This window comes from Pelobates fuscus, chromosome 1 (assembly GCF_036172605.1).
Source record: "Pelobates fuscus isolate aPelFus1 chromosome 1, aPelFus1.pri, whole genome shotgun sequence".
Lineage (NCBI taxonomy): Eukaryota > Metazoa > Chordata > Amphibia > Anura > Pelobatidae > Pelobates > Pelobates fuscus.
In genome coordinates, this window is record NC_086317.1 from 233,380,620 (window position 1) to 233,401,466 (window position 20,847).

Here is a 20,847-nt window from a genome sequence, read left to right on the forward strand (position 1 = left end):
ATACACAGTTATTATTATTATTTATTTTTTTTTATCGCCATTTATATAGCGCCAACAGATTCTGTAGCGCTTTCATATACTAGCTATGCCAGGCAGAACGTTTTAATGCAATAATATGTGCTTTTCTCATTTTGGATGATATTTAAAGGTGTGAATACCATTATCTAACATCGAAATGTTACAGAATACTAGACTAGATATTTATTCGAATGAATCTGTTTGTAAAGCATCCAGTCAGAATGTACATGGCCAGGTTACAGCTTCAGTGACAGTCAAGGGGTCTAGACTCAAGATCAAGTTCATGTAAATCTTGAACATTAAATCATACAGAGCAGTCAGAGATCAAAATAGACATGCTAGGTGCTCCGGCTCCGACAAAGACATTTCTAGGCATCTCTACATGCCAGAATCAGAATCAAACAACATACAGTGTAAAACACTATTCATCAATTCTTCATTTCTGTGTCCATTCCTATTGATGCTGTCTTCCCCCACACCTTCCAGTGTGCACTCTACTACAGTATGAAATTCCTCTGACTCATCGTACCTACATGGCCAGCATCCATGGGCGTAGGAACCCCCACAAATCTGGGGGGGATAGCATTCTTACTCGCCGGGTATATTCTTATTCAGTAAACTGGGAGTTGTGTATCCCATTGTACAGCGCTACGGAATTTGATGGCGCTATGTAAATAATAAAATATTAATAATAATAATGTTACATTTTAAGTGTGTGTGTGTGTGAAATAATATAATGTGAAGCATATCAGTGTATCAGTGTATTGCATAGCTCAGACTGAACTGATTGCGAGTAGGGGGAAAGGGCTGTTTTATAACTTATGATTTTAGAGAAAGCTAGAAGTTTGTTAGTAATTATATAACAAAAGTATAGATGCCATCTGATTCTCTATGATTTAAGATTAAGTTTATTTGTCATGACCCGAAGACAGGTCGACGATTGAACAGAGTTGTAGTTGATCAAATAAGTGTACTGACCGTGATTGTTTCCAGTTATGCTCACAAAGTGAATTTAAAGAGTAATCTGAAAGGGTTAATTGTATCTCCTTTCTACTCACTTAGAAAAGAAGGCAATACACCATTAGGAAATAGCACTATGTGCTTTACTGTACTCAGCTGTTTGTTTGAGCAAAGCTTTTACTTATTGTTTTACACAACAAAGAACATACTATGCTTGAAGAAGCACAAGTGCTGAATTTCCCTGTGCTCTCGAGCATCTTGTCATATTAATCAATGCAAGAAAACACATTTTAAAATATTGTCTATAAATGGATTCAATAGGAGTTAACATTTTCTGCTACAATGTGTGAGCACCGGCAAATGCACTGGGAACAGCACTATTAAAACAATGGCATAATGTCAGGATGTTTGGACACCAGGCAGAGACACTTATTAAAATACCTACATGTAACAAAGGTTCTGTGAATCATATGGCAAGAAAAACAATCAAATAACTTTAACCCTTCATAGCTGAGATTTTCTTCCCTGCATACATTTTCATTATTAAAACACAGAGAAACAGTCCACATGGCATTACGTGTTCCTGCTTCCTTACTAACCCGCTGCCGGAGGATGTCTAGTGGGCACAGTTATTCACACAGTTAGAATTTAGACTGAACTTCAGTTATAAGGTCAAAGAGGCCATATCTGGAAAAAATCTCTAATTAAGCTGTGCTTCCTCTTCAGCTAGTTTGGCCTTAAATTTGAAATTTACTTTGAAGTCATTCAAAGTTGCATTTTCCACTAAATCTGTCCAAATCACTTTAAGTATGTATTGTGTTGAGCTATTTCAATTGCTTTTGTTTGATTTGTTCATTGCAAACAGCTGAAAGTCTGTACATTTTGACAATTAACCTAGGGGGTTTGATTACAACTGTATATAATAACAACTAAACAAAATCTGTAAGCTTTGGAGTTGCTGTTTGGTGGATGAGTGATTGCGCTGGATATTGTGTATTGTATGAATTGGGCCCCAGCAGCACCCCATTTATTCATGTTCAGGTGAGCGCAGCCCTCTTCTTTTCATATATAAATATATTTGGAACTCTAGGACAACTCCTTGGTTTTGCACCCCTCCTGTCACTGGTGCCTTATTTCAGGGGCCCTGTTTAGCCTTGTATTGCAGAGAGCCCCAGATGGAAGTTTTTTTTTTGTTTTTTTTTAAATTCTTTATTTTTTTCGTGCATAGGTGATAAAGGTAACATTTTAGCTAGCAATGCCACAACAGCTATCGCCAGAAATTCAGTAGACAAAGAAAAACATTTACATGGCATGAATAACAGTGCACTTTTTTTTTTTTTTGGAAAGGAAGAAGAGTATACAATAGCGTGATGCATATCGTGGTGCGTGTGACTCACTAAGTGATGATCTGTAACATGCTTAGTTGTTGCTTCTAATGTGTGTACAGGTATTAGCTCAAAATATTTAAGAGTGTGTCTGTCTAGTGAACATAGATTAGGTCAAGAAAAAGTTAGATTGCAGGCAGACCTGCCGTTTATCAAATGTATAGTTCTCATGGCATATACGTTGTCAAAGAATGTAAGGAGCCTGGCATGACAGTCCGCTGGTGCCTAGCCGATGCCCAATCTAGAGGCCTTAACTTGGGCTCTGGGATGGACGCCCGTGGTCATGGATGCTGCAGGGACTCCTCCATCGCCTCCCAGTCCTGTGTGAGTGCCTTGGGTGGGGGGGATGTATGCCTTGTGGTGTGACAGTGTCTCCGCTCCCCTTGCTGTTTGGCGAGTGTGAGGTTCAGTGTGTCCCTTTGAGGTGCAGGTGTAGCTCATCAGAGTGCTGGTTACGGCTGTGCATCGCTGCATTGGGGTGGAGTGTTGACCGGCTTTCTGACCTTCGCCTGGTGTAGGCCGGGTACGGGCCCCTCGAGTGCGCCAGTTTAGTTTGTGGGGCGGCAGGCAGAGTTTGGTGGCTCTCCGAGCTTGTCTGGACTCAGGCTTGCAGTAGCGGGTGCTCGGTCTGCTGCCTTTAGGTCTGGGTAGAGCTCTTATGACCTTCTGTAGCTTTGTGTCAGTCGGTGGCGTAGCCTTGCGTTTCAACGCCGGTGTTTTTGTGTGAGCCGTGGCGGGCCGCCGAGGGAACGCTGCGGCTGCATGGTTTTGTGCCAGTATGGCCTCCCACCTTGTCCAGAAGAGGTCAAATGCCGCTGCTATGCGGTCCTCCTGATGGCTCACGTTAGGCATCCGCGCTGAGAGAGGTTGGGCAGGTGGGGGCATGGAGGCTCGGTCGGCGTCCGCCATCTTGGCCTCTGGGTAAGTGCTGCTTGCAATCCCGGTAGCTTGTGGGGTTCTGTAGCCCTGTGGAGTCTGGACCGGGATAACCCCCGCCGGTCCATGGGGGGGGGAACAGGGGCCCTTAGTCGTCGAGGTGGCTAGTCGCGGCGGTGGGAGGGCGGCCGTCCCTCCCGCGCTCGCCTTGTGAGTAGGCCTCGATTGCTTGATCGGCGAAAGTAGGTCACAGCATCGTTTGAGGGGTAACATTCTGTTCCGCTTGAAGTCCCTTTACGGTTGGTGACCGTTGTAGCCCGATTAGTGGCTTTTTGAGCTTAAGATTTGCTTTAGAGTGTAGCTTATTGCAGGAGCTTGTGAGGTTCACGTCCTCCCTGCTCAGCAGTCAGGCCCCGCCCCCATGGAAGTTTTTTTTAGTTCCAACATGGCAGGTATGCGATTTTTTTTTTTACGTCCTGTGTAGTAAAATAGCTCCCAAACGTCAACAGGATGGGGCTACTGCGCATACAGCCAGGGCCACAATGGACATCCTAAGATAACTGTTCAGTGAGCGGTTAATTTCAAGAAATTCACAGATTAATTTTCTGCAACATGCGCCTAACCGCTCAGCTGGAACAGTTGTATGTGACCAAACCCGCAAACATTTGAGCAGCTAGAGGAAAATATCCGTGCAAAAATTTGAGTGCTAGAGCCTCTAACATTAACTAATGTAATGAACAATGCAATTGAAAGAGCCCAACTTTGCAAAATTCATTGTTTGTAATATCATGGAAATTGGTTCATTAATAAAAAAAAGTTGTTGACTTCTCAAACCTTACTTTGAATTTTGGACATGTGCATGTGTGTAAATATATACATGTTCTAAGTTTGAACTGAAATGTTGTCTGTTGGACTTATATTGCAAAAAATAAATAATATATATATATATATATATATATATATATAGCCAATGTGGAAAGGATAGCACTCTCAGGACTCCAATATAAAATTTAACTTTTAATTATTAAAGTAAAAAATCAACGTTTCAGTCTGCTATTCACTGACTTTCATCAGGACTAATACATACAGAGCCAAATACACACATATATACAGATATGAGAACAAGCAATTAACTTACCCACCACCGGAATAAACTCCTACTCCCTGTCTGCCCGGTCCGAAAAACGCGCGGGTTCCGCCGTCAGTCACTTGTGCGTGCGTGACGTGATCGGCCGAAATGCAGCTTGAATGGGAGAACGTTGCTATGCGACCGAAGCGTCCATAGCAACTAAAATCACATAAAAGAAAACACAGCTTAAGGGGCATATATGTAATATATACAATGGGTATAACCCGAAAAGAAAATGCCCAGTCTAATGCACTATCCAAATATATTGCCTATATGACCATTAATGGAATATAGAAGAATATAGAGGCAGAGCAGGCATCAAAATCAATCTGACAGCAAAACAGAACAGGCATATAAATCAAAACAGAGAGGAGCTATAAACCAAAACATATAATAGATACTGTACATGAAGACAGAAAGAGTATGGCAAATACACAAATTGTAGGTATGGCACAGCAGCTAATACTGCCTACTATAAGTAATAAAGCAACTCAGAGTCCTATAGCAAAATTAGTTGGAGCACAATGTTGGGAAACAGAGCCACCATCACAACTAGGGACGTATCCCAAGTGATAAGTATAACAGTCAAACCAGCGAAGTATATGGGTGAGTGCCTGTCCCCCAGGGTGGGCCATACTCCCCTTGCTTCAAACTCGCCGTTACGCAGAATAAACCTAGAGATAAACCCAAATAGCTGAAACTTAGAGGTGGTACCATCACACCTAGACACAAATAGCTCCTGGAATTGAACACCTCAACGAAAAATAGAACTATTCCATGGACACACAGAGTGTATATAATTCCAAAAAAGAACTCCATTCTAGGACAGGGAAGCTATCAATCTCCCATTAAAGATTAATATTAAATGCAACACAGGTACATGTACGGACCTACCAAAGAAACGAGAAATACCCTAAACTACAGGAGAGTTAGGGTGTATGCCTGTCCCCCAGGGTGGGCATCACTCTCCCCACTCTACATCTGTAGGGTAACTGGGTGCACATGAGAACACAAAAGAAAAAGATGTATCGAAAAAATATAGCCACCAATATATCTTACACAGTATAACAATACAACCACCAATATATCGTACACAATATAGTAGTGTATTGAAACTCCACAGGACTCCTATATATGCAGAAAAGAGGCATATTAAGCATGGAGTCTATGTTGCCATGGTCTCATCAAATAATGCAATATGATGGAATGAGCTATACAGGTGACTTCTACCACATAACACGCTGAGACATAGAGGTGGTGCCTGAACCCATAGGGTGGGCACCAAACTCCCACAACAGCTAGTGTCAAGGTATCATAGAAAAGCAGACAAGGAATACTTCTCATTCAGTCCATTCGGGTGGACAGTTTGTAATGTCCTGATCCAATACAGCTCTCTCTGCAAGAGCATCTTTTTGCGGTCACCTCCCCTTCTAGGCATGGGAACATGGTCGATAGCCATTAATTTCATGGATGGAAGAGTATGTCCTGATTCAAGGAAGTGTTTGGCAACAGGTAGTTCGGATTTGTTATCCCTGTATGCAGTCCTAATGCTCGATCTATGATTACGGATCCTTTCTCAAGGGCAGATCGGTCTTTCCAATGTAGGTTAGCCCACAAGGACACATCAATGTATAGACTACAAAATCACTTGTGCACATTAGACGATGTTGTATACGATAACTTGTGCCTGTGTGTGGATGAGTGAATGTTTTACCTGGGATCATATGACCGCAGGTTACACATCCAAGGCAATGATAGCAACCCAGATTCTGCGCCGTTTTCTCCTTCAAGTAACAGTGTGTAGGGTCTGTCTTTACTAGTAGATCCTTCAGGTTTTTATTTATTTTGTAACAGATCATAGGTGGTTGTTGGAAAATGGCCGGTAGAGTAACATCATTCTTTAATATTCTCCAGTTGTCGTGGATGATGTCCCTAAATTTTAATGATGATGTGGTATATGTAGTCGGGAAGACCAATCTCTTGGGCTGTGACGTGGCTGGTAAAGTATCAGTAGTTGTAAGGCATCTATTGAGAGCTTTTTGTAACACACAGTTACTATATCCACGCTCCCGAAATTTATTCCACATGATCTTAAGTTGTTCTTGAGCTTTATTAAGGTTGGAATTGTTTCTTAGCACTCGGAGGAATTGTGAGTAAGGCAGTGAATTTTTTAATGCAGTGGGGTGGAAGCTGCTTGCCTGTAATAGCGTGTTCCGATCCGTGGGTTTGGAGTATAGTGTATAGGCTAAGCTGGAGTTCATACGTGTTACCCTGACATCCAGAAAGTCCACTGAGGATGCATCAACTACTGCTGTGAGTTCTATGTTGGACGTACATGAGTTGATCTGTACAATCATCCGTTCAACCTCCATTGCGTCCCCCCTGATTAACATGAAGATGTCGTCGATGTAGCGGACGTACAGTAGGATCCGGTCTTTATAGGGTTCCAAGATGTAGTTGGTCTCAAAGTTGAACATGTAACCATTTGCATACATGGGTGCCATTGCAGCACCCATGGATGTTCCTTCAATCTGTCTATACCACTCAGACTCGAATCTAAAGTAGTTTTGGGACAGTACACTGTCCAATAGTTCCAACGTAAATTCTATTGGAGGACCAGCGTAGTATGTGGACGTAGCTAAAATAGACCTCATTGCCTCAATCCCTTCTTGGTGCGGTATTACTGTATACAAGCTTTTTACGTCACAAGTCACTAGGACTGTAGATTCAGAGGGTAACACCATCTCAGACAATCGCTTGATAAAGCTCGGAGTATCTTTAATACACGTGTAACGGACCGTTTCACCCACAAGAGGATAAAAACCGTTTAGGCGATAATCCCCTTTAGATAGACCAGCAGCTACTGTAAGCACCAATTTCCTGAACTCCCAAACTGCACGGATTCACCAACTCTAGAACAGCAGACACACGAACCCTGGAAGCAGCCGAACAGGAAAAGCAATACGAACAGCTTACACTCCTGGCAGTCGGCATACAGTCAAATTCCCCCCAAGAATGAGACAACACTTCAGCTTCAGGGTTAAGCAGGAACTCATTTACTCAGGGCTACCTGCCCAGTATTTATGCAGGTCTCCCACCTGGTGGACACTCCCCTAGGGGACCAAATGGAAGACTGTAACAAAGGACAGACATAAACCAATTACAGACACACAGCAGTAAACCATCCCACAATGCATCCTGGTTTCCTCCCTTCTGCCCTGGAGATAATTGGAGAAGTAATCCAATTATCTCCCAGGCCAGAGACCAAACTCCATTACACATGTGGGGACCTAAATGCAGTATTATGTTTTAAAATATATAAATCTACTTTTATTTCACCCAACACAGACATGTTACATATCCCCAGATAGCTCAGGTCTGGGTGCACATTATTAGGTGAATGGCACCCAGACTACACGAATTCAGTTTAATTGCCATGGAGCCAAAGTCTTTAATCACACAAATAGGCTCCATGGCATAGCTATCTGGGTTACTACAATTCACATGAAACATAAAATACCGAATGAACGGCTGTTCGGCTACATCCCCACGAATAGGAACCAGGAGACGGACGGCTCAGCGGTGTTCGTGCAAATAAGTGTCCGTTTATAGTTCCATAGAATCCTCGCCGAACACCGCTGGTCTTTCGCACGATTAAAATGGCCGCCGCCTCGTGGTCGGCAAACGAACAAAGGCCACCCAGCGTTCATCAATTAAGCTGCGGTTAACCGCAGCTTCTGGGCGGTTAATTGACGGCACACTCCAGCTCCTAGGTGGTCCCTCATACGGTAGTTTGTTCGGTAGCTGGAATCTACCGAACACCCCGGCTGAAAGGCACGAATATGCCTTTCTGCAGGGAACATAAAAGGTTTAACCTGCAGGGCCATAGTCACAGGGCAGGAGGCTAACAACCAGGCTTCTCCAGTTCACAGTGGCGAAGTTGGTTTCGCCACAACACGTAGGGAGATGTTCTATGGTTTCTTTAAATAGATAGTCCAACCATTTTGCCAATGGTTCCAATACGCCCCCTATTGCAGATACAATGTGGCGTCCAGGAGGTATCTCTTTGTTCTTGTGCACTTTGGGCAGTGTATATAACACTGGGGTTCTAGGTGCTGTTGACTGTAAATATGCAAATAGTTCCATAGAAATATAATTGGAGTGCAAGCCTCGCAGTAAGCAAGCTTCAATCAGACACATTACTTGCTCTGTAGGGTCATTTGGCAGCTTGTAATAGGTCGATTGATCAGACAGTTGTTCCAAAATTTCAGAGCGGTAATCAGAATAATTTTGAATAACAATACCGCCACCCTTGTCAGCTGGTCTAATGACGATGGTACTGTCACTAGCCAGTGATTTGATCATTGCTCGGTCTTTTTGTGTGCAATTAGAGTGATGTGAAGAATTTTCATTCAGATGGTCAGATGACTCTTTGTGCACTGAGCGTAGAAACGTCTTAATAGAAACCTGGTTGGGCATGGGGTCAAACGTACTCTTTTTCTTAAATTGAGCAGACATAATAGAACAATCAGTGGATTTAGACTTAAAGAAATCTTTAAGTCTTAATGAACGGCCGAACTTGTACAGTTCCACCTCCCAATTTCAATTCAATGGATTCGGTTTGGAGGTAGGAACGAAAGATAGTCCCTTGCTTAATAAGCTTACTTCATCTGTTGATAAAATTCTTGATGATAAATTAAAGATAGGAGCTATCTCTGCTGACGGGGGGCCTGCCTCTTCCCCCAAAAGGTCCGCCCTTGCTGACCACGTCTTGTGATATTTCTGCGCCTGACACTCCGTGTCTGCTCTGGTACCGTGTCCGTATACCCGTGTCTTCTGATGACGATGTCCCTAAAAAAGGTTGTGATGTGCCAATCGCACCACCCTGCTGTTGTGTAGGTCTCTGTTCACGTATATATATATATAGTGTAGATTGGATTAGCCTAATTAGGCCAGTAGATAAGATGCTGAAATACCAGAGTATTACAATATGCAATTATACCTTTTTTATTGGACTAACATAATATTTCAAAGACAAGCTTTAGGGAGTTTTCCTCTCTTCCTCAGGTCTGAAGCAATAAATTTATTGCAAAATTAATTATGCTAAATTAGTTTATTGCTTCAGACCTGAGGAAGAGAGGAAAACTCTTGAAAGCTTGTCTTTGAAATATTATGTTAGGCAAATAAAAAAGATATCACTGCATACTGCAGTACTCCGGTATTTTGGCATATATATATACCAAATATATATATATATGTGTGTGTGTGTGTGTGTAAATATGTTACAATAATAATACACAAGGTTTTAATAATTGAATAACAAAAGTGCCACCAATTTGTCCACTCCTAACAAAACAGGTGATTTAGGTCATTAGTCGAGGCCACTGAGAAATTACACTTTCCAAAAAGGACCAATACTTTTCTACAAGGCTGTACAGTATTTCAGCACTTTTATCATTTTGTTTTGGCAGTCCATCTGTCCATAATTGCCTTTTTTCATGGACACAATGAGTCGTAAAATGTATTTTGTCATAATAGGAGATGTGTTTCACCTTTGCCAAAACAGCATACAATTGACAGAGACAATTTAGTGTCACTAAAGTGCATATTTGTCATAGGAAGAAGTAAATACCTTATTTTACCACATACATTGAACATTGTCAAAACAATAAAATGTAACTTAAACTTTCTAACCTTACTTCTCCAACAAAAAGCTCTCTAAAGCCCATTTTAGTAAATCGACTGGACGGCTCTGATTGGAAATATTTCTGTAGCGGCATATTGTCATGTCTTTCCAGTTTCTCAAACCAGTTTTTGAGGAAAACAAACAGGTCACATTTTATTTATATCCTCTGTGAACACACAACTGAGTGATATGTGTGTTGGATAACACTGGCCATTATGTATTAAACTTGTTGTGGCATTGAGTGTGTTTGTCATGTGTTTTAGGTTTGGTTTATAAGGTTTGGTTTAACCACACCACTAGCCTTTAGACATGGGGTGCAACAGAGTCATTTGAGGAGGATTTATAATAGTGCCATTGACCTTTCTCTACAGTCTGAAATATGCCAGCATGCATATAGAATTACAGGAAATAATATCTAACCACACTTAAGCTCATAATCAAATGATGCTGGCACGGGCGCAGGAACCGGGGGGGGGGGGGAGAAGGAAATTCCCCCCAGAGCTCGGCCATGCTACTACAGAGGTAGGGGAGAGGGGAGAAAGAAATTAGTAGGGGAGGGGGAGAAGGAAATTAGTAGGGGAGGGGGAGAAGGAAATTGGTAGGGGAGGGGGAGAAGGAAATTGGTAGGGGAGAGGGGAGAAAGAAATTGGCAGGGGAGGGGGGGGAAGGAAATTGGTAGGGGAGCAATGCAACCCTTACACATCATGCATCCCTTACACACACACAAACACACAATGCATTCCTTACACACACTCAATGCACCCCTTACACACACTCAATGCACTCCTTACAGACGCACACACTGCATCCCGTACATACACAGAAACACACCTTGCAGCCCTTACACATACAAACACAGATTCACACAATGCATTCCTTACACACATATCAGGACATCCCCTACACACCCCACCCCCTGTGAACAAACTCATTGGTGGAACATGAAGGTGGACCTTGGGACCCAGACCTTGAGCTGTGTAAAGGGCCCCAAAAAATTGAGCTGCTTCCCGTTCTCCCAGAACATTGATTTTTGTGACCACAGTTACAAACAGCCTCCAAAGAGCCTGTTCTACACCAGACCAGTGGAGCCAGACTGCAGCTAGAGCCCATCATCATCCTCATCTGGTTGTAAGTAGGCAATCTAGTATATTATTCGTGGCACTAATCTCTAATTTACCTCACATTAAAGAAACACTATAGTCCCCAGAACCACTGCAGCATAATGTAGTGGTTCTGGTATCTATAGCCTATCCCTGCATGCCTTTTATTGTAAACACGGCAGCACTGCAGCACTGGCGTTAGTTAACATGGCAGATCATAGTGGTGGGGTATTGTGATGTCACGGGGGGGGGGGAGCGGCAAACTTTACTTTTGCCTAGGGGAGAGGGGAGACAGAGCTTGAAAAGAAAGCTCTGTCTCTCCTCTACGAGGACAGACAAAATGCTCGTGAACTTCGCAACCTGAACTGGCCTCCAAGACATCTGGAGACTACAAAACCCCACAACCCCTGACTTAACCTTCTACTCGCACCCACACTCTTCCTACTCCAGAATTGATATGTTTCTCATCTCCCCCTAACTACTATCACACAACCTCAATATGAACAATAGTCTGGTCTGACCAGGCAGAAATCTCCCTTACACTAGAGATCCCTCTTACACTAGAGATCCCTCAAGCTGCAGATCATGGTCCTGGTGACTGAACCCCAACCTACTCCATAACCCACACATCAGACTGACCATACAACAGGAACTCACAAATTACTTCAATTAATACTGATAGCCGAGGCCACTGCATACAAAAAACAAACCTTAAAAGAACTAGAAGAGCACCTATTGTCACTGCGGAACATTGAAGCCAAACACAAACTTAAACCCTCTCCAGCACTGGACCAAATCAAGATCCACCAACAAGTGAACAAATCATACATGGCCAAAGAATCCCAAAGTGCCCTCCAATGGACTAGGCAACTATATTATGAAAAGTCCAATAACGCAGACACCCTTCTAGACCACAAACTCCGCCACAAGACCCACACCAAACACATCGACAAAATCAACTCGCATGGGGGCCGCACTCACAACAACCCGACAACATTGCCTCCATCTTCTCCAACTATTTCTCATCACTAAATGACCACAAATCTGAAATTCGCCAAAAACAACCACACTTCCAACAAGAAATAGAAGCTTATCTCAGAGACTCCCCTTCCATCCCTAACAGACGCTGTGATAGGGAAACTCTCCACCCCAATCTCGGACAAAGAAATAGCAAACACGATAAAGACAATAATACCCAACAAATGCCCAGAACCGGACAGCTTTACAGACCTCTACTACAAGACATTTTCTCACACCCTAATACCCCACCTGACCGCACTCTGCAACTCACACTTAGACCCAGGACACTACCGCCCCATACCCCTCCTGAATGTAGACACTAAAATATTCACAAAAATACTGGCCAACAGAATCCAACCCTTTCTCCCGAAACTCATTCATCACGATCAGGTAGGCTTCATCCGCAACCGCCAGGCGTCCAACAACACGAGACAAACACTGGACCTGATCTGGGTGGCCCAACACAAGCAAACCCCAACCCTACTCCTCTCGATGGACGCAGAAAAGGCGTTTGACCGCCTGCTCTGGCCTTTTCTCTTCGCTACCCCACAGAAATATAGGTTCCCCAACCCCATCATCACGGCCCTCATGACCCTATTTAACCAACCCACAGCTACCCTCCTCATCCCTAACATTGACACACCAGAATTTACAACACGAAACGGGACGAGACAAGGTTGCACGCTATCCCGGCTCCTCTTCGCCCTCTCTCTGGAGGCCCAACTTTAAAACATACGTAATTCCCAAACGATCTAGGGACTTAAAATCAGGAATGAAGAATACAACATTGCGGAATACACCGATGACATTCTCCTGACTATCACCAAACCCAGTCACTCTTTACCACCTCTACTCGCACTTCTCCAGAAATATTATATCTCGGGATATAAATTAAATCTGGACAAAACGGAAGCCCTCCCATTAGGTATCCCACAACAGACTCTAAACCACATACAGCTAACACACCCATTCAGATATAACTCACAGAGCATCCACTACCTGGGTACACATCTCCCGGCAAACCTCTCCAGAACCTACACACTAAACTATGCACCTCTGCTCCAACAAGCACACATGGACTTACAAAGATGGAGCCCCAAGTCCCTATCCTGGCTAGGCAGAATAGCCTCTATAAAAATGAACCTCCATCCACGATTCCTCTACTTGTTCCAAGCCCTACCCATCTCCATTTCCAAATAAGACTCCAAACAAAAATAGACAACTTTATATGGTCGGGTAGACAACCAAGGATAAAGACGGCCACCATGTAAAAAAACACCAAAACAGGGGGCCTAGGCCTCCCAAACTTCTACCACTACAACCAAGCTGCCCAACTAGCGCAAATCCAACACCAACACATACAACCAGGAATAAAACTGTGGGTTGACCTCGAACATGACCTACTGGTTAGGGACCACCCCTCACTCCTCTTCTGGCTCTCCAAACAAGACTGGCCTAACACTCCACCAACGACCCCAGCTCTGGTGACATCCTTCCACATATGGGCCACAACCATCCTAAGATACCCCATAGTAAATACTCCATCACCACTCACACCAGTCCTGAGAAACAAACAATTCACACCAGGCCTGACACCCCAAAACTTTGCGCATATTCAGGACAACGGGCCAATCAGATACTGTCAGGATCGGGACAGGGATCCAACACGCAGAGTACAAACAGGTGGTAGGTACGTATACCGGACCTTAGAATGGCCGGACTTAACGTAAGGAGTAAGCAGAGAATAGTCTAGGAACAAGCCGAGGTCGAGGGAACGAGAGGACAGGTAAGCGAGAGACAAGCCGAGTCAAGGGGTAACAGAGATAAACAGAGTAGTACAAACAAGCCGGGTCAGAACCAAAGAGACAACCAGAATACAAGAGCACTGAGTGACAAGACAGGCTAGAACCACGACAGGGCAATGAGCAGATGCCGAAAGCCTTACTTTATACCTGGTTCTAGAGGGTAATCACGCCCCCGACGAGTCCTGATTAGTGCTCGGGAGTTGACTGACAGGTCGTCCCGGGTTGGCGTCATGACGTCGACTATTGAGCGTCGCGTCATATAAGGAAGTGGATCCCTCGCGGTCGGCTTGTAAATGGCCGAGGGAAACGCGAGGAACGGAAGAAACTTCCCCTCTGGGAGGATAAACGTCTAAGTCTCTCACCTCCTCTGAGGTAGAGACTACAGGTACCCTGACAGATACCTCCGCTTCTTCCAGAACCAACAGCTCCTACAATTACCAGAGCTACCACGGAAGGTGCCACTAAACACCTTTGACCACTTCCGATACCTACAATTATGCAGTTTCCTAATCGAACCACAAAACACTACCACAGCCAACACTAAACTCACACAATTTGAAAAAGCCTGCCTTTATGCACCCGTCCAAAAGGGACAGATCTCCATGATATACTACCTCCTGAACCCCAACTCCCCAACACACGGGCATGGGAAAGAGACATAGGCCCCTCAGACTGGGAAGACATGTGGGAATCCACAGCTTCACTTACAATATGTTTTAACCACAAGGAACAAGCATACAAAATGATGCTACGGTGGTACCTGACACCCCTGAGACTAAAACAAATGGCACAGGCCGACACAGACGCATACTGGAATGGCTGCGGACACAGGGGTACATATCTCCACATGTGGTGGGAGTGCCCCCAGAGCTCCCAACTCTGGACTGAGGTCTCCAACCTTACCTCCAGAATCCTGCACACAGAAATACCCATGGATATGGCTCCTTTCCAAACCCCATCCCCTCTTCATAAGGTCAAAAAACAAACCGGTGGCAAAACTAACCCTGGCCACCATATGCACGATCGCAGAACAATGGGGAAACCAAACCACACCCTCACTAACAGTAATGCTTCAAAAAAAAACAAGAAACCATGGACAAACGCTCAGCCTGAGATCCGTGGATCCTAGGGCACCAACCCGGATCATAGGAGGATGACCAGGGGAGTGTGGCCGCCCCCAGGGAAAAACCCTAACGTTACCCCCAAATTCATCAACCTCTTCACCTTTTCCCACTCCCCACCCAACACCCACCACTCTCATACCTACCAGCTCCCTACCTACCCATATTCCCTCCTTAACCCCCTACACCAAATGTGCACCAGACGCTACATACAACCTCACGCAGCAAACTCAACTAATGCACTCATTACTAGCAAGAGACACGAACAAGTGACCGCCACCCCAATCAGAACGAGACACTGAAAGCAACTTATCATGACAAAAATGATAACCCACTAAAAAAAAAACAGCACAACTTCTAACATAAGTAGAAGGAGGAACCACCCCGAGAACATCCGGGTCCCCAGTATCCGCCTACAACAAAGATGCTAATGGATGCCCACCGCATAATACCGCACCCCCCCTTCCCTCAGTCTCCTAACCCCCCAATCTCCTAACCCTCAACTAAAAACCCATAAGTCCACAACCCCGACACCATCACAAACACTATTAGAACAATACATTGGCCCACCTACAAAGAGGAACTTCACCACAACCACCATGTCTAAGGTGCAACCAACCAAATGCATAGTACAAGATTTCATAAGTACAACCACAGTATTACAGAAGAATAGCACAGATCATGAGCTTATCTCACAACCGACAGCACCTAAGCCTCTGAAACTGTACTTCATCGATATGCCAAACTGAAACTGTACCCCCCTCATTTTTTTCTTATTCTGTACCCCTAATTGAAACAAGACAAAAAAAAAGAAGAAATCTCTGTGAAGTGTTGTTTATGAGATAAAGAGTCTCAAACTTTGCACATTTACGAATTTCCCAGTTGGTTCCTGGAAAATATGTGTTTACATTACTATTGCTGTAGGCAACAAGAGGACGTGCAACCTTACTCCAAAAACATTTAATTATGTTTTGCAGGGGTGTCTTAAAGCAAAGCTTGGAAATCCTACATCAATGCGGGATGGCTCCAAAGATATTGTATATGATTTTGTTCTCAGACATGACTGACGAAAAAAATGGAATTCAAGAAAAATTCTAGACTGACCTAATATCCTCCTCTAAATAGAATGTTAACAGCTCCCAGCCTCAAAAGTTTATAATAACATGTCGCTTTATGAGAGACAGCGTGCTGCACACAAAAAAAGTTATGATTTTTAATAAAATAAATCTATGCCAGTAGTTCACAAAAAATAGCCTCAGGCGTCCTCAGCTAGGCCATGTTTTTAGGACAACTGGCCAAGTCTCTAAATTCACTGAAACATAATGTGACATACAATACTGTGTCTCTTGCAGTACTTTGATAGTGAAATTAATCTATCTATATGCCACCATGTTCCTGTTTTCCCTCCAAGTTAATCAAAAGACGTTTAACGACAATACAAGGCCATCAAAGTAAATACTTTGTAATTTGGAGGATTATTTCATTGTGACTCGAGTCATACTGGAACAGGAGAGACATACAGATCTATATATAGAAATACTGCTTATCTGGGTACAATGGTTTTGATGCTAAACACTTATAAAATCTGAATTGCTCTTAGATCAACTGACGTCTATTGTTTACTAGTAGAAGAAAGTCTGTCTTAAAAGTCCGGATTGTCACTGTATTATCCTATATAGATTACGTAGATAAATCGGGCAAATGTAGCTATACCTCATTTGTGACTAAGACCCAAAAAATTTGCCCAGTGAAATGTGCTGGAACATTTGATGGGTTGGTTTAGATGGATGTACACATAAGCTTCAACACTGTACTTTCTTTTCATAGCACTTCTTTTGTGTTTTGTCAAATTATTGTCATCAACATTAACAGAATGCACTGAGAAAGCCTGCCCTTCACTTCAACTTTTCAATTAGAAGAGTGGGTAATGCATGTTGTCAGTGTGAAGTGGATACAATATGTTTGTCCTGCACACAACAGGAGAGTGAATAGGAACATCTGGCCATAGCCTCGATTAAACTGAAAAGGCATCTGTTTACCTCTCGGCTCTGTGACACTGATGGTTCTGAGCTTAAAATATACAAGATGCTTTATCTGTGGCCTAATTTACACTGTAGCGTGAGGTGAAAGCTTTGAAACAAACTAAAATCTCTTTGGGCTGTTGGGGCAAACACAGAGGCTGTTATAAACAAGAGGTAGCATTCAAATGCACTTAGCCTTCCAGGTTCATTAAACAGGCCTTTAATGCAAGATATTCGGCATTCCTGCCAGGGCTAAATTTGGTCACTTTCAGATGTTTCCAAATAAATAGATAAACAAATACTGTAGGCTTGAGAGTGAAATATGCAAACAGGATGGAAAACAAAGCTAATCATTTCCAAGGCTATCTCATACAACTTGGAAATGTTTCAATGTGCTGGAGGATTAGAGCTTTTCACAGTAGAGATGCTTATTTTCTAAAATTAATACCATAAAAGCAGAAGTTGATACAGCGCCTCCTCCTTACCGGTACAACTAACCTCTCTGCTGCTCATAAAGTATTATTAATTAAAGCCCCTAAACCGCAGGAATGTCTTAGTTATTATATTGTCATCTTTTGTTTTTTATTCATTATTATCAGGGTTATTCACTAAAGGTGAATTGGAATTGAATTTCAAAACTAAAAATTGCAACACTGGAGAAAGTCAGCTATTCTTCCACTTTGACTATCTTGGCCGAAACTTTTAAATTGACTGATAATTTTCACTTTCCTGAATAAACCTGTATATTATATCATGCCTTAGCCCAGTACTTGTAGCCTTTCATTGCCTTATTTTACCAGGTTTGTAAATATGATACAGAAGTAAAACGTTCCATATCCCTGTATCCTGATGGCTGTAGAAGGACCAGGATTTTTTTATGTTCTTGTCTATCCACTCAATAATGCTTTCACAAATTATGAATCATCTGTACCAAAAACACTCATAAAATAAGCTATAGTGGTTATGGTAGTGGCATCTATCGTTGAACCAGGGTAGACCAGCATTATTCAAATTATTTGTTTTATATAAGGAGGATCACCTGTGAAGGCCCAGCCGCACTTCATTAGCTCAAGAAATCAAGATTCCAAATACTATGCCATCCAAGCAGATATGGCAAGAGACCCTTGCACCTGGTAGACTATCTGTTGCGGTCACCGGCCCGCCGAGCCTCACGGCCGTGCCCGACCGGCACGACCGTACCGACTACACGAGCTTACCTGCTCGTCGGCGAGCCGGGAACCGCGCAGTCACTTCTTCCGGGCATCACGCCCGAATCCAATATGGCGCCGACCACGTGGTCGCGTCTATGCATAGCCCCGCCCCAGAGAGTTATACCAACGTGTCACGACGTCAACGCACACGCACGTTTTGGGGTCAGAGGTCGCCCTCTGACCAATCATAGCCTAGAGAGGGGTATTTAAACCCCTAGCTTTTCCCAGAACTTTGCCCTGTCGTGGTTTCAGTTTCCTGGTTTCCCGAGAGTGCTATTTCCGTGTTTCTGATTTCCTGGTATCCTGATCCTTGGCGTTTCCCTGATATTTCTGATCTCTGGTTTCCCTGACTTGGCTTGTTTTATTGGTATTGAGTATTTTATGGCTTCCTTGACCTCGACCATTCTCTGTCTCTAGCGTATTAGTCCGGCCATTCTAAGGTCCGGTTAACGCTCTATCCTTTTATTTTCCTTTTCTTACTTATGTATATATTTACATAGTTTCTGCGTGCTGGACCACATAGTTATCCGTGACATTACGACAGGGCCATGGATCCTGCAGAACTATGCAAACATATGATCGCCTGTGAAAATAGGGTGGAGGATATGGACCACAGGTTAGACCAATTTGCCCAGGCATTTCAGACCTTGCTCCAGAGGACTGCCTATTTAGAGGTCCCTCCTGTACCACCTGTGGTTCCGCCACCTGTAGTGGTTCCCGTACCACATAAACCACAGTCCATAACCCTGTCACCTCCCCCTCGTTATGGAGGTGATTCTAAAGAATTCAGAGTTTTTTTAAACCAAATTGAATACCACTTTGAGGCATCCCCAGGTTCATTCCCAACAGATAGATCAAAAATAGGCTATCTGATGAACCAATTAACTGGAAAAGCCTTAACCTGGGCTAACCCCTTATGGGAAAGTGGTGACGCAGTAACCCGTGATTACAATGCCTTTCTCACAGCTTTTAAGGCTACGTTTGAACCTAAAGGCAGGGAGAAGAACGCTGCCAAAGCCCTTATGAGAATAAAGCAAGGCAGTCGTTCTGTAGCCGATTATGCCATAGAGTTCAGGACATTGGCGTCTGAGGTTGATTGGACCAATAGCGGTCTGGTGGCTGCTTTCTCTGAAGGTCTAGCTGAGAGTATACAAGATGAGACCGCAGCTAGAGACCTTCCGGTTAATCTTAATGAGTTTATTGCCTACATGATAGACATTGATAACCGGCTCAGAGAGAGAGAGAAAAACAAGCAACGTAACCGACGTTCTAATTTGTCCATAGCTCCTCGTTTCTCTAACCCAGTGGTGAGTAGCCAAGCGCCTCTTCCAGAACCTGAACCCATGCAATTGGGTAGCGCTAAACTCACTGAGGCAGAGAGACAACACAGACGTAACGAGGGGCTATGTATGTATTGTGGCAAGAAGGGACATCAAAGATGGTCATGCCCGGTTCGGCCGGAAAACTTGCACACCTAAGGCACGTACGGGGACCGACCTTGGGTGTGATGTATATGTCCCCTAAATTGACTAAGAACCGTTTCCTTGTCAAAGTTACCTTGTCTTTTAAAAAGACTACTATCCAGTGTGAGGCTATGATAGACTCTGGGGCGGCGGAGAATTTCCTAGACAAAGAGTTCTCTGCTAAACATCTCCTGCCCTTAAGACAAAAAGAGAAACCTATAGCAGTCGAGGCCATTGATGGAAGGCCTCTTTCCCAGCCTTTCATCACACACGAAACTCTGCCAATCACTGTCTCAGTGGGTATTCTCCACTCTGAAGAAATTACCTTTCAAATCATATCTTCCCCTACATGTCCGATAATACTCGGTTTCCCTTGGCTCGTGAAACACAATCCACGTTTGGATTGGATTGAAGGAGATATTGTGAATTGGGGTGAGAGATGCAAAGGTGTGTGCTTGAAGCAAATCCCACAACCTATTGGCACCATTAATGTTCCTATTACACCTCCCTTGACCACACAAATACCACCGCAGTATATGGATTTAAAAGAGGTATTTAACAAGGTCCAGTCAGAAGGGTTATCTCCTCATAGACCTTATGACTGTACTATAAATTTATTACCAGGGACTATGCCTCCCAAGGGAGGAGTTTATGCCTTGTCCCCCCAAGAAAATCTTTGTTTGGAAGAATACATAAAGGATGCTCTCAAAAAGGGTCATATCCGTAGATCCTCCTCACCAGCCGGGGCTGGGTTCTTCTTTGTCTCTAAAAAAGAAGGAGACCTATGCCCCTGTATCGATTATAGGGGTTTGAATAGAATTACCATAAAAAATGCCTACCCTATTCCCCTTATATCAGAGCTGTTTGACAGATTGAAAGGAGCTCGAGTCTTTACTAAGCTCGATCTCCGAAGTGCTTACAATCTAGTCAGAATTAAGGACGGTCACGAATGGATGACCGCATTTAACACCAGAATGGGACATTACGAATACCTGGTTATGCCGTTTGGATTATGTAACGCTCCAGCGGTATTCCAGGATTTTATTAACGAT

At 43.6% G+C, this 20,847-nt stretch overlaps 1 protein-coding gene across 4 annotated transcripts in view; it reads left to right on the forward strand.

Moving 5' to 3' along the window:
* Positions 1 to 20,847, forward strand: part of BCAS3 (BCAS3 microtubule associated cell migration factor) — a 1,245,307-nt gene that overhangs the window by 648,087 nt on the left and 576,373 nt on the right. The gene's annotated exons all lie outside the window — the stretch shown is intronic.